Genomic DNA, 15,609 nt, shown 5'->3' on the forward strand with positions numbered 1-15,609 from the left:
TGGGTCTGAGAGAGGGCCTCCAGGAGAGAGGCCCAAGCAAGACGCGCCCCGAGGAGCGTCTTGCCACATGTCACCTCTGGTTCTGACTGAGCGCCTCCAGGAGAGAGGCCCAAGCAAGACGCGCCCCGAGGAGCGTCTTGTCACATGTCAACACTGGGTCTGTCTGAGCGTCTCCAGGAGAGAAGCCCAAGCAAGACGCGCCCCGAGGAGCGTCTTGCCACATGTCAACAATGGGTCTGACTGAGGGCCTCCAGGAGAGAGGCTCAAGCAAGACGCGCCCCGAGGAGTGTCTTGCCACATGTCACCACTGGGTCTGACTGAGCGCCTCCAGGAGAGAGGCCCAAGCAAGACGCGCCCCGGGGAGCGTCAGGCCACATGTCACTACTCAGTCTGACTGACCGCCTCCAGGAGAGAGGCCCAAGCAAGACGCGCCCCGAGGAGCGTCTTGCCACATGTCAGCACTCGGTCTGACTGAGCGCCTCCAGGAGAGAGGCCCAAGCAAGACGCGCCCAAAGGAGCGTCTTGCAACATGTCAACAATGGGTCTGACTGAGCGCCTCCAGGAGAGAGGCCAAAGCAACACGCGCCCCGAGGAGTGTCAGGCCACATGTCACTACTCAGTCTGACTGAGCGCCTCCAGGAGAGAGGCCCAAGCAAGACGCGCCCCGAGGAGCGTCTTGCCACGTGTCAACACTGGGTCTGATTGAGGGCCTTCTGGAGAGAGGCCCAAGCAAGACGCGCCCCGAGGAGCGTCTTGCCACATGTCAACAATGGGTCTTACTGAGGGCCTCCTGGAGAGAAGCCCAAGCAACACGCGCCCCGAGGAGCTTCTTGCCACATGTCAGCACTCGGTCTGACTGAGCGCCTCCAGGAGAGAGGCCAAAGCAAGACGCGCCCCGAGGAGCGTCTTGACACATGTCAACACTGGGTCCGACAGAGGGCCTCCATGAGAGAGGCCCAAACAAGACGCGCCCCGAGGAGTGTCTTGCCACATGTCAACACTGGGTCTGACTGAGCGGCTCCAGGAGAGAGGCCCAAGCAAGACGCGCCCCGAGGAGCGTCTTGCCACGTGTCAACACTGGGTCTGACTGAGCGCCTCCAGGAGAGAGGCCCAAGCAAGACACGCCCCGAGGAGCGTCTTGACACATGTCAACACTGGGTCGGACTGAGGGCCTCCATGAGAGAAGCCCAAGCAAGACGCGCCCCGAGGAGTGTCTTGCCACATGCCAACACTGGGTCTGACTGAGCGCCTCCAGGAGAGAGGCCCAAGCAAGACACGCCCCGAGGAGCGTCTTGACACATGTCAACACTGGGTCGGACTGAGGGCCTCCATGAGAGAAGCCCAAGCAAGACGCGCCCCGAGGAGAGTCTTGCCACATGTCAACACTCGGTCTGACAGAGGGCATTCAGGAGAGAGGCCGAAGCAATACGCGCCCCGAGGAGCGTCTTGCCACATGTCACCACTGGGTCTGAATGAGCGCCTCCAGGAGAGAGGCCGAACCAAGATGCGCCCCGAGGAGTGTCTTGCCACATGCCAACACTGGGTCTGACTGAGCGCCTCCAGGAGAGAGGCCCAAGCAAGACGCGCCCCGAGGAGCGTCCTGCCACATGTCAACACTGGGTCTGACTGAGGGCCTCCAGGAGAGAGGCCCAAGCAAGACGCGCCCCGAGGAGTGTCTTGCCACATGTCACCACTGGGTCTGACTGAGCGCCTCCAGGAGAGAGGCCCAAGCAAGACGCGCCCCGGGGAGTGTCAGGCCACATGTCACTACTCAGTCTCACTGACCGCCTCCAGGAGAGAGGCCCAAGCAAGACGCGCCCCGAGGAGCGTCTTGCCACATGTCAGCACTCGGTCTGACTGAGCGCCTCCAGGAGAAAGGCCCAAGAAAGACGCGCCCTGAGGAGCGTCTTGCCACATGTCAACAATGGGTCTGACTGAGGGCCTCCGGGAGAGAGGCCCAAGCAAGATGCGCCCAAAGGAGCGTCTTGCAACATGTCAACACTGGGTCTGACAGAGGGCCTCCAGGAGAGAGGCCCAAGCAACACGCGCCCCGAGGAGCGTCAGGCCACATGTCACTACTCAGTCTGACTGAGCGCCTCCAGGAGAGAGGCCCAAGCAAGACGCGCCCCGAGGAGCGTCTTGCCACATGTGAACAATGGGTCTGACTGAGGGCCTCCAGGAGAGAGGCCCAAGCAAGACGCGCCCCGAGGAGCGTCTTGACACATGTCAACACTGGGTCTGACTTAGCGCCTCCAGGAGAGAGGCCCAAGCAAGATGCGCCCGGAGGAGCGTCTTGCCACGTGTCACCACTGGGTCTGACTGAGCTCCTCCAGGAGAGAGGCCCAAGCAAGACGCGCCCAGAGGAGCGTCTTGCCACGTGTCACCACTGGGTCTGATTGAGCACCTCCAGTAGAGAGGCCCCAGCAAGACGCGCCCCGAGGAGCGTCTTGCCTTATGTCAGCACTCGGTCTGACTGAGCGCCTCCAGGAGAGAGGCACAAGCAAGACGCGCCCCGAGGAGCGTCTTGCCAAATGTCACTACTCGGTCTGACTGAGCGCCTCCAGGAGGGAGGTCCAAGCAAGACGCGCCCCGAGGAGCGTCTTGCCACATGTCACTACTCGGTCTGACTGAGCGCCTCCAGGAGAGAGGCCCAAGCAAGACGTGCCCCGAGGAGCGTCTTGCCACATGTCAACAATGGGTCTGACTGAGGGCCTCCAGGAGAGAAGCCCAAGCAAGACGCGCCCAGAGGAGCGTCTTGCCACATGTCAACACTGGGTCTGACTGAGCGCCTCCAGGAGAGAGGCCCAAGCAAGACACGCCCCGAGGAGCGTCTTGACACATGTCAACACTGGGTCGGACTGAGGGCCTCCATGAGAGAAGCCCAAGCAAGACGCGCCCCGAGGAGAGTCTTGCCACATGTCAACACTCGGTCTGACAGAGGGCATTCAGGAGAGAGGCCGAAGCAAGACGCGCCCCGAGGAGCGTCTTGCCACATGTCACCACTGGGTCTGAATGAGCGCCTCCAGGAGGGAGGCCCAACCAAGACGCGCCCCGAGGAGTGTCTTGACACATGTCAACACTGGTTCGGACTGAGGGCCTCCATGAGAGAAGCCCAAGCAAGACACGCCCCGAGGAGCGTCTTGACACATGTCAACACTGGGTCGGACTGAGGGCCTCCATGAGAGAAGCCCAAGCAAGACGCGCCCCGAGGAGAGTCTTGCCACATGTCAACACTCGGTCTGACAGAGGGCATTCAGGAGAGAGGCCGAAGCAATACGCGCCCCGAGGAGCGTCTTGCCACATGTCACCACTGGGTCTGAATGAGCGCCTCCAGGAGAGAGGCCCAACCAAGACGCGCCCCGAGGAGTGTCTTGCCACATGCCAACACTGGGTCTGACTGAGCGCCTCCAGGAGAGAGGCCCAAGCAAGACGCGCCCCGAGGAGCGTCCTGCCACATGTCAACACTGGGTCTGACTGAGCGCCTCCAGGAGAGAGGCCCAAGCAAGACGCGCCCCGAGGAGCGTCTTGCCACATGTCAACACTGGGTCTGACTGAGCGCCTCCAGGAGAGAGGCCCAAGCAAGACGCGCCCCGAGGAGCGTCTTGCCACATGTCAACAATGTGTCTGACTGAGGGCCTCCAGGAGAGAGGCCCAAGCAAGATGCGCCCGGAGGAGCGTCTTGCCACAAATCAACACTGGGTCTGAGAGAGGGCCTCCAGGAGAGAGGCCCAAGCAAGACGCGCCCCGAGGAGCGTCTTGCCACATGTCACCTCTGGTTCTGACTGAGCGCCTCCAGGAGAGAGGCCCAAGCAAGACGCGCCCCGAGGAGCGTCTTGTCACATGTCAACACTGGGTCTGTCTGAGCGTCTCCAGGAGAGAAGCCCAAGCAAGACGCGCCCCGAGGAGCGTCTTGCCACATGTCAACAATGGGTCTGACTGAGGGCCTCCAGGAGAGAGGCTCAAGCAAGACGCGCCCCGAGGAGTGTCTTGCCACATGTCACCACTGGGTCTGACTGAGCGCCTCCAGGAGAGAGGCCCAAGCAAGACGCGCCCCGGGGAGCGTCAGGCCACATGTCACTACTCAGTCTGACTGACCGCCTCCAGGAGAGAGGCCCAAGCAAGACGCGCCCCGAGGAGCGTCTTGCCACATGTCAGCACTCGGTCTGACTGAGCGCCTCCAGGAGAGAGGCCCAAGCAAGACGCGCCCAAAGGAGCGTCTTGCAACATGTCAACAATGGGTCTGACTGAGCGCCTCCAGGAGAGAGGCCAAAGCAACACGCGCCCCGAGGAGTGTCAGGCCACATGTCACTACTCAGTCTGACTGAGCGCCTCCAGGAGAGAGGCCCAAGCAAGACGCGCCCCGAGGAGCGTCTTGCCACGTGTCAACACTGGGTCTGATTGAGGGCCTTCTGGAGAGAGGCCCAAGCAAGACGCGCCCCGAGGAGCGTCTTGCGACATGTCACTACTCGGTCTAACTGAGCGCCTCCAGGAGAGAGGTCCAAGCAAGACGCACCCCGAGGAGCGTCTTGCCACATGTCACTACTCGGTCTGACTGAGCGCCTCCAGGAGAGAGGCCCAAGCAAGACGTGCCCCGAGGAGCGTCTTGCCACACGTCAACAATGGGTCTGACTGAGGGCCTCCAGGAGAGAAGCCCAAGCAAGACGCGCCCCGAGGAGCGTCAAGCCACATGTCAACACTGGGTCTGACTGAGCGCCTCCAGGAGAGAGGCCCCAGCAAGACGCGCCCCGAGGAGCGTCTTGACACATGTCAACACTGGGTCTGACTGAGGGCCTCCAGGAGAGAGGCCCAAGCAAGACGCGCCCCGAGGAGTGTCTTGCCACATGTCACCACTGGGTCTGACTGAGCGCCTCCAGGAGAGAGGCCCAAGCAAGACGCGCCCCGGGGAGCGTCAGGCCACATGTCACTACTCAGTCTGACTGACCGCCTCCAGGAGAGAGGCCCAAGCAAGACGCGCCCCGAGGAGCGTAGTTAGTCGAGTTACCTTTTGTGTGGCGCATGCACGGGTCGTTATCGTCCAGCTCCCAGCTTAGAGAGTCCTGTATTGACACAGACGTCAATACATCTCGATGTCATGCAACACACAAAGTCTGTCGCATACAGGTGGGTTAACACATGTACGATACCTTTTGTGTGGCGCATGCACGGGTTGTTAGCGTCCAGCTCCCAGCTTAGAGAGTCCTGTATTGACACAGACGTCAATACATCTCGATGTCATGCAACACACAAAGTCTGTCGCATACAGGTGGGTTAACACATGTACGATACCTTTTGTGTGGCGCATGCACGGGTCGTTAGCGTCCAGCTCCCGGCTTATAGAGAGTCCTGTATTGACACAGACGTCAATACATCTCGATGTCATGCAACACACAAAGTCTGTCGCATACAGGTGGGTTAACACACATGTACGATGTGTGCGATGGCACGCCCAGTTTACAATGGGACACGACGATGATCATTGTTAACCAAACTCTTGTTTCTAACGACAGGTGGTAGCGTTGACTCCTGCACCTGGTCTTCGTGCACAGAGGGTGCTGTAATGTGCTCGTCATAGTCGCGATCATTGTCACTCGAATCCGTTGTTCTCACGACAGGTGGTAGCATTGTCTCCTGCATGTTGTCTTCGCGTGCGGCAAGCGTTGTGCTGTGCTCGTTATAATGGTTGTCTTCGTACAAAGGGGGTGTTGAATACTCCTTCGCGAGTAGTGTAGGAGGTGTTGTGATGGGACGTATCTCAGAGGCGTTATGTGAGCGTACCACCATGGCCTGAGCAACTGCGACTACTGAGAGTACACCCAGTACAGACAGCGAGATCATTTTTTTACTTGGGTGTTGTACGTGTGGGTACAGCCGCTTTAATGGCAGTGAGAGCAAGTGGTCAAATGTATTTATAGGTCACTAGCAGAAACTAAGGCACGTGGTCAGAGTGTAATCGTAACCACCGTAGCTCTTGTCATAATTTAATTAACATAGAAATCAGAAACGGGCATGTCAGGATAGACATAGCGAGTGATAATGCAGCCAGTATCTGTGTGCGCTTGAGAGCACCTTGTTGTTCTACTGTGGTGCCCACGCCGCCGGGTCTGTAAATGTCATCGACCTTCTTTATATACGCATACGCTAAAGACCGTATATTCTCTATGGATTTGAACACGTTCTTTGTTTTGCGTAACACTTGAGCTGTCTCGAGCGTGATTTTGTGAGTGTACGCCAGTGTTTCGCGTGCACCGAGGTCCGAAAGGGCGTGCGCTACAACTATTAACCTTGGTTTGGGAGTGTGGCGAAACGCTCGCTCCGCTGTAATGGGCAGATGCAATGTTATCACCTGGTACGTTTCGTTAGTCGGGTCATAACACACCGGTCCGTGACACGGACCGCCACATTGTATGGGGCACAGTAAGGACAACACGCCGCCGACCGTGACTTCGCACTCGACCGCGGTGGTGTTGTCTATTTGCAAAGGATCACATACGCCTCTCCAGTCGCAATGAGGCACATTGTAGTCGACGCGACCGTCGGTCACCATAGCTTTCGTCAGCCAACACACTCGATTGCCCTTCGAAACATCGGCGATCAACGTGAGCGTAGAGGTCGCTGTCGCTTTACTGTACGCCAGGATATCCGTGTGTGAGTGCACGCTCGACGTCGATTGACAACCGGTCATGTCAGACCTGATCAGACCTTCCGAACACATGACCATTAGTTGTTGTGCGGCCGAGAGTATCGCGATCATACCGTTGAGATGTGTAGAAAGCGCGTACACGCCAGCCTTCCACGTTTCCAAAGTTTCCAGCAATCTAGAGGGACTTGTCTTAGCGCGCACGGCTGTGCTGAATTTGCGTTGGGTAGACACAACGGCTTCGACCTCGCTTAGGATCTTGTGGGCTCATGTACTCGTGGTAGGCCAAGACGTGTATAGTCGAGCGCGGTGACGCCCCGAACACTTGACCCGGTTTTGTTGTGGCGATATGCGTGTCCAGTAACGCGGCAAAGTCCGCGTGTCTAGCGTGTATTGATTTTACAGCTCGCTCATACCCCAACAGTACGGTCCGTAGAAGTTCGTTCACTTGTTTCCATGTGCTCGTGGAACACAGGACATCGCAACCTCTGTGATAATCAAGTAAAGCGTCACACACCAGCTGCTTGCACGTTGTAAATACAATCGGTAGTAACTTCTTACTCCACTCTATGTTGAACTCGTATAGTATGTATATGGGCGGTTGCGGCGGTTTGCGCATTTTCTATCTACCCTCCGCTAATATGACACTGTGGTCTGTCTCCTGAGATGGTGCGGTTGGAACTTGCGAGAGTGCACTATGGACGGTCGGCGTTTCCATTTCGTCAACTGTGCCATTTTCAGCCGCTGGCAAAAGGCCGTCGACGGTCGATGCGAGACACCAACATAACGTTAGACCGCGACCCTCATGCCAGTTTTCTGTAGTACTGGTTGTAGTTTCTGGTGCACACTCGATACGCCATTACGATCACAGTTACGTTGATTAATAAATCCAGTGTTGTAGCGACTGCAGCCAGCGCCGTCGCGCAACTCGTGTCGGTGTTATCTCTCGATAATTTCGTTGGTATTCAAGCGTATTCAGAATCTACGGATCTGGTGAAGTTGCTTGTCACTAGCTTGCGCACGTTTGATATGGCACTTTGCGCGAGACTCACACAACCTGCAGTGGCGACCGTCGCGTCAGTGCAAAGTTTTTCCGATATATCGCTCGCAACATCGTTTCTCATTTGCTGTACACTGCGCACACTGGCCGCGAGGTCGCGGAGAGGGTCCTCGTTACGAGCTACTCTGGTAGCGCCGTGGTTGATGAGGACGATCATCTTTAGCAATAGTTCATCTCGAAGCGCAACGATGGTGAGGGCGACGGGTTGGCCGGTTCTGCCTTCAGGCCACTCGGTTGCCGCTAGATTGCCCAATGCCACACACGCAGACGAACCCTGTACACACTCAATGACCCGTGTGCGATCGTTGATTTCTGCTAGTACGTTTGCTAGGTCTACGTGCTTCCACGGATCGGGCGTGGGCACGCGCTTGTTTTTAGAGGCGTTTTCGCGCAGCCTCTACCCTGCACGACCGCTCGTGGCCGCACTAGCTATGTTTATCTTTATTTGTTTCACACACACACACACACACACACACACACACACACACACACACACACACACACACACACACACACACACACACACACACACACACACACAGGCCCTTGCGTGCAAACCCCGGTCAGGCCTGCAGTGTACACATCAGAGACATGATGTTCTTTCACAGAACTGAGGTTGTTCATTACTAAATGACTTTTACAGGAATATTGTTATTATACTATTCAACAGGTTGATCATAATAATGTGTATTAAACCCACAACCTAGCACTGAGGACAGAGGGACTTTATTTAAATTATACTTAATGGAAACGATACATAATGATACATAAGAGCCATGTCATACATTCAGCCTAGGAATAGTAGCATTGTGCACTATTAAAAATATACACATCAATTGCTCGAATCCCATTGTTGCAAAGTAAAACTCTAATAAAACTCTAGTCTGACATCAACAGAGAAGACTTAGTGTATGCATTACAAATACAGCATTAGGATTTCGAGTGGACCGTGCACCTTGTGAACCATCAGAGGCTTATGACGCAACATATCTTCCAGTTGCTATTAGACAAGTTATAATTCTCGACCATTTTTCGGAACTGGTTTCTTGGGTCCGTGAGTAAATGCCAAATGAGATGATAGTCCTTAAGTAAGTTCCTGGCGATCCCATGTCACGCTCTTGCCCATCAGCCGGTGAACACTGAGACGGAACTCGATGAGAGCGATGTATTTTTTAAGTGCTCCGAATGTACTTCTAACAAGAGTGCGATTCACTTCGTGAGTAAACCGCAGCTGCAGCTGATTCAAACAGTCGAGCCAACTTTCTACATCAAAATATGCATTTTGTAGTTAGTCGAGTTACCTTTTGTGTGGCGCATGCATGGGTTGTTAGCGTCCAGCTCCCAGCTTATAGAGTCCTGTATAGACACAGACGTCAATACATCTCGATGTCATGCAACACACAAAGTCTGTCGCATACAGGTGGGTTAACACATGTACGATACCTTTTGTGTGGCCTATGCAAGGGTCGTTAGCGTCCAGCTCCCTGCTTATAGAGAGTCCTGTATTGACACAGACGTCAATACATCTCGATGTCATGCAACACACAAAGTCCGTCGCATACAGGTGGGTTAACACACATGTACGATGTGTGCGATGGCGCGCCCGTTTACAATGGGACACGACAATGATCATTGTTAACCAAACTCTTGTTTCTCACGACAGGTGGTAGCGTTGTCTCCTGCACCTGGTCTTCGTGCACAGAGGGTGCTGTAATGTGCTCGTCATAGTCGCGATTGTTGTCACTCGAATCCGTGTTTCTCACGACAGGTGGTAGCGTTGTCTCCTGCATGTTGTCTTCGCGTGCGGCAAGCGTTGTGCTGTGCTCGTTATAATGGTTGTCTTCGTACAAAGGGGGTGTTGAATACTCCTTCGCGAGTAGTCTAGGAGGTGGTGTGATGGGACGTATCTCAGAGGCGTTATGTGAGCGTACCACCATGGCCTGAGCAACTGCGACTACTGAGAGTACACCCAGTACAGACAGCGAGATCATTTTTTTCTTGGGTGTTGTACGTGTGGGTACAGCCGCTTTAATGGCAGTGGGAGCAAGTGGGCAAATGTATTTATAGGTCACTAGCAGAAACTAAGGCACGTGGTCAGAGTGTAATCGTAACCACCGTAGCTCTTGTCATAATTTAATATACATAGAAATCAGAAACGGGCATGTCAGGATAGACATAGCGAGTGATAATGCAGCCAGTATCTGTGTGCGCTTGAGAGCACCTTGTTGTTCTACTGTGGTGCCCACGCCGCCGGGTCTGTAAATGTCATCGACCTTCTTTATATACGCATACGCTAAAGACCGTATATTCTCTATGGATTTGAACACGTCCTTTGTTTTGCGTAACGCTTGAGCTGTCTCGAGCTTGATGTTGTGAGTGTACGCCAGTGTTTCGCGTGCACCGAGGTCCGATAGGGCGTGCGCTACAACTATTAACCTTGGTTTGGGAGTGTGGCGAAACGCTCGCTCCGCTGTAATGGGCGGATGCAATGTTATCACCTGGTACGTTTCGTTAGTCGGGTCGTAACACACCGGTCCGTGACACGGACCGTCACATTGTATGGGGCACAGTAAGGACAACACGCCGCCGACCGTGACTTCGCACTCGACCGCGGTGGTGTTGTCGATTTGCAAAGGATCACATATGCCTCTCCAGTCGCAATGAGGCACATTGTAGTCGACACGACCGTTGGTCACCATAGCTTTCGTCAGCCAACACACTCGATTGCCCTTCGAAACATCGGCGATCAACGTGAGCGTAGAGGTCGCCGTCGCTTTACTGTACGCCAGGATATCCGTGTGTGAGTGCACGCTCGACGTCGATTGACAACCGGTCATGTCAGACCTGATCAGACCTTCCGAACACATGACCATTAGTTGTTGTGCGGCTGAGAGTATCGCGATCATACCGTTGAGATGTGTAGAAAGTCCGTACACGCCAGCCTTCCACGTTTCCAAAGTTTCCAGCAGTCTAGAGGGACTTGTCTTAGCTCGCATGGCAGTGCTGAATTTGCGTTGTGTAGACACAACGGCTTCGACCTCGCTTAGGATCTGTGGGCTCATGTACTCGTGGTAGGCGAAGACGTGTATAGTCGAGCGCGGTGACGCCCCGAACACCTTACACGGTTTTGTTGTGGCGATATGCGTGTCCAGTAACGCGGCAAAGTCCACGTGTCTAGCGTGTATTGATTTTAGAGCTCGCTCATACCCCAACAGTACAGTCCGTAGAGGTTCGTTCACTTGTTTCCATGCGCTCGTGGAACACAGGACATCGCAACCTCTGTGATACTCAAGTAAAGCGTCACACACCAGCTGCTTGCACGTTGGAAATACAATCGGTAGTAACTTCTTACTCCACTCTATGTTGAACTCGTATAGTATGTATATGGGCGGTTGCGGCGGTTTGCGCATTTTCTATCTACCCTCCGCTAATATGACTCTGTGGTCTGTCTCCTGAGATGGTGCGGTTGGAACTTAAGAGAGCGCTATCGACGGTCGGCGTTTCCATTTCGTCAACTGTGCCATTTTCAGCCGCTGGCAAACGGCCGTCGACGGTCGATGCGAGACACCAACATAACGTTAGACCGCGACCCTCATGCCAGTTTTCTGTAGTGCTGGTTGTAGTTTCTGGTGCACACTCGAAACGCCATTATGATCACAATTACGTTGATTAATAAATCCAGTGTTGTAGCGACTGCAGCCAGCGCCGTCGCGCAACTCGTGTCGGTGTTATCTCTTGATACTTTCATTCGTATCTGAGCGTATGCAGAATCTACGGATCTGGTGAAGTTGCTTGTCACTAGCTTGCGCATGTTTGATATGGCACTTTGCGCGAGACTCACACCACCTGCAGTGGCGACCGTCGCGTCAGTGCAAAGTTTTTCCGATATATCGCTCGCAACATTGTTCGTCATTTGCTGTACACTGTGCACACTGGCCACGAGGTCGCAGAGAGGGTCTTCGTTACGAGCTACTCTGGTAGCGCCGTGGTTGATGAGGACGATCATCTTTAGCAATAGTTCATCTCGAAGCGCAACGATGGTGAGGGCGACGGGTTGGCCGGTTCTGCCTTCAGGCCACTTGGTTGCCGCTAGATTGCCCAATGCCACACACGCAGACGAACCCTGTACACACTCAAAGACCCGTGTGCGATCGTTGATTTCTGCTAGTACGTTTGCTAGTTCTACGTGCTTTCACGGATCGGGCGTGGGCACTCGCTTGTTTTAGAGGCGTTTTCGCGCAGCCTCTACCCTGCACGACCGCTCGTGGCCGCACTAGCTATTTTTATCTTTATTTGTTTCACACACACACACACACACACACACACACACACACACACACACACACACACACACACACACACACACACACACACACACACACACAGGCCCTTGCGTGCAAACCCCGGTCAGGCCTGCAGTGCACACATCAGAGACATGATGTTCTTTCAAAGAACTGAGGTTGTTCATTACTAAATGACTTTTACAGGAATATTGTTATTATACTATTCAACAGGTTGATCATAATAATGTGTATTAAACCCACAACCTAGCACTGAGGACAGAGGGACTTTATTTAAATTAGTACTTAATGGAAACGATACATAATGATACATAAGAGCCATGTCATACATTCAGCCTAGGAATAGTAGCATTGTGCACTATTAAAAATATACACATCAATTGCTCGAATCCCATTGTTGCAAAGTAAAACTAATAAAACTCTAGTCTGACATCAACAGAGAAGACTTAGTGTATGTACTACAAATACAGCATTAGGATTTCGAGTGGACCGTGCACCTTGTGAACCATCAGAGGCTTATGACGCAACATATCTTCCAGTTGCTATTAGACAAGTTATAATTCTCGACCATTTTTTGGAACTGGTTTCTTGGGTCCATGAGTAAATGCCAAATGAGATGATAGTCCTTAAGTAAGTTCCTGGCGATCCCATGTCACGCTCTTGCCCATCAGCCGGTGAACACTGAGACGGAACTCGATGAGAGCGATGTATTTTTTAAGTGCTCCGAATGTACTTCTAACAAGCGTGCGATTCACTTCGTGAGTAAACCGCAGCTGCAGCTGATTCAAACAGTCGAGCCAACTTTCTACATCACAATATGCGTTTTGTAGTTAGTCGAGTTACCTTTTGTGTGGCGCAAGCACGGGTCGTTAGAGTCCAGCTCCCAGCTTATAGAGTCCGGTATTGACACAGACGTCAATACATCTCGATGTCATGCAACACACAAAGTCTGTCGCATACAGGTGGGTTAACACATGTACGATACCTTTTGTGTGGCGCATGCACGGGTCGTTAGCGTCCAGCTCCCGGCTTACAGAGAGTCCTGTATTGACACAGACGTCAATACATCTCGATGTCATGCAACACACAAAGTCTGTCGCATACAGGTGGGTTAACACACATGTACGATGTGTGCGATGGCGCGCCCGTTTACAATGAGACACGACGATGATCATTGTTAACCAAACACTTGTTTCTCACGACAGGTGGTAGCGTTGTCTCCTGCACCTGGTCTTCGTGCACAGATGGTGTTGTAATGTGCTCGTCATAGTCGAGATCGTTGTCACTCGAATCCGTTGTTCTCACGACAGGTGGTGGCGTTGTCTCCTGCATGTTGTCTTCGCGTGCGGCAAGCGTTGTGCTGTGCTCGTTATAATGGTTGTCTTTGTACAAAGGGGGGTGTTGAATACTCCTTCGCGAGTAGTCTAGGAGGTGGTGTGATGGGACGTATCTCAGAGGCGTTATGTGAGCGTACCACCATGGCCTGAGCAACTGCGACTACTGAGAGTACACCCAGTAAAGACAGCGAGATAATTTTTTTTCTTGGGTTTTGTACGTGTGGGTACAGCCGCTTTAATGGCAGTGAGAGCAAGTGGTCAAATGTATTTATAGGTCACTAGCAGAAACTAAGGCACGTGGTCAGAGTGTAATCGTAACCACCGTAGCTCTTGTCATAATTTAATATACATAGAAATCAGAAACGGGCATGTCAGGATAGACATCGCGAGATATAATGCGGCCAGCTGACTGAGCGCCTCCAGGAGAGAGGCCCAAGCAAGAGGCACCCCGAGGAGCGTCTTTCCACGTGTCACCACTGGGTCTGACTGAGCGCCTCCAGGAGAGAGGCCCAAGCAAGACGTGCCCCGAGGAGCGTCAGGCCACATGTCACTACTCAGTCTGACTGAGCGCCTCCAGGAGAGAGGCCCAAGCAAGACGCGCCCCGAGGAGCGTCTTGCCTTATGTCAGCACTCGGTCTGAATGAGCGCCTCCAGGAGAGAGGCCCAAGCAAGACGCGCCCCGAGGAGCGTCTTGCCACATGTCAACAATGGGTCTGACTGAGGGCCTCCAGGAGAGAGGCCCAAGCAAGATGCGCCCCGAGGAGCGTCTTGCCACATGTCAACACTGGGTCTGACAGAGGGCCTCCAGGAGAGAGGCCCAAGCAAGCCGCACCCCGAGGAGCGTCTTGCCACATGTCACCTCTGGTTCTGACTGAGCGCCTCCAGGAGAGAGGCCCAAGTAAGACGAGTCCCGAGGAGCGTCTTGTCACATGTCAACACTGGGTCTTTCTGAGCGCCTCCAGGAGAGAAGCCCAAGCAAGACGCGCCCCGAGGAGCGTCTTGCCACATGTCAGCACTCGGTCTGATTGAGCGCCTCCAGGAGAGAGGCCCAAGCAAGACGCACCCCGAGGAGAGTCTTGCCACATGTCAGCACTGGGTCTGACTGAGCGCCTCCAGGAGAGAGGCCCCAGCAAGATGCGCCCCGAGGAGCGTCTTGCCTTATGTCAGCACTCGGTCTGACTGAGCGCCTCCAGGAGAGAGGCCCAAGCAAGACGCGCCCCGAGGAGCGTCTTGCCACATGTCAACAATGGGTCTGACTGAGGGCCTCCAGGAGAGAGGCCCAAGCAAGATGCGCCCGGAGGAGCGTCTTGCCACATGTCAACACTGGGTCTGACAGAGGGCCTCCAGGAGAGAGGCCCAAGCAAGACGCACCCCGAGGAGCGTCTTGCCACATGTCACCTCTGGTTCTGACTGAGCGCCTCCAGGAGAGAGGCCCAAGTAAGACGAGTCCCGAGGAGCGTCTTGTCACATGTCAACACTGGGTCTTTCTGAGCGCCTCCAGGAGAGAAGCCCAAGCAAGACGCGCCCCGAGGAGCGTCTTGCCACATGTCAGCACTCGGTCTGACTGAGCGCCTCCAGTAGAGAGGCCCAAGCAAGACGCGCCCCGAGGAGCGTCTTGCCACATGTCAGCACTGGGTCTGACTGAGCGCCTCCAGGAGAGAGGCCCCAGCAAGACGCGCCCCGAGGAGCGTCTTGCCTTATGTCAGCACTCGGTCTGACTGAGCGCCTCCAGGAGAGAGGCCCAAGCAAGACGCGCCCCGAGGAGCGTCTTGCCACATGTCAACAATGGGTCTGACTGAGGGCCTCCAGGAGAGAGGCCCAAGCAAGATGCGCCCGGAGGAGCGTCTTGCCACATGTCAACACTGGGTCTGACAGAGGGCCTCCAGGAGAGAGGCCCAAGCAAGACGCACCCCGAGGAGCGTCTTGCCACATGTCACCTCTGGTTCTGACTGAGCGCCTCCAGGAGAGAGGCCCAAGCAAGACGCGTCCCTAGGAGCGTCTTGTCACATGTCAACACTGGGTCTTTCTGAGCGCCTCCAGGAGAGAAGCCCAAGCAAGACGCGCCCCGAGGAGCGTCTTGCCACATGTCAGCACTCGGTCTGACTGAGCGCCTCCAGGAGAGAGGCCCAAGCAAGACGCGCCCCGAGGAGCGTCTTGCCACATGCCAACAATGGGTCTGACTGAGGGCCTCCAGGAGAGAAGCCCAAGCAAGACGCGCCCCGAGGAGCGTCTTGACACATGTCAACACTGGGTATGACAGAGGGCCTCCAGGAG

Source organism: Nothobranchius furzeri, chromosome 1 (genome assembly GCF_043380555.1).
Source record: "Nothobranchius furzeri strain GRZ-AD chromosome 1, NfurGRZ-RIMD1, whole genome shotgun sequence".
In the NCBI taxonomy this organism is placed as follows: domain Eukaryota; kingdom Metazoa; phylum Chordata; class Actinopteri; order Cyprinodontiformes; family Nothobranchiidae; genus Nothobranchius; species Nothobranchius furzeri.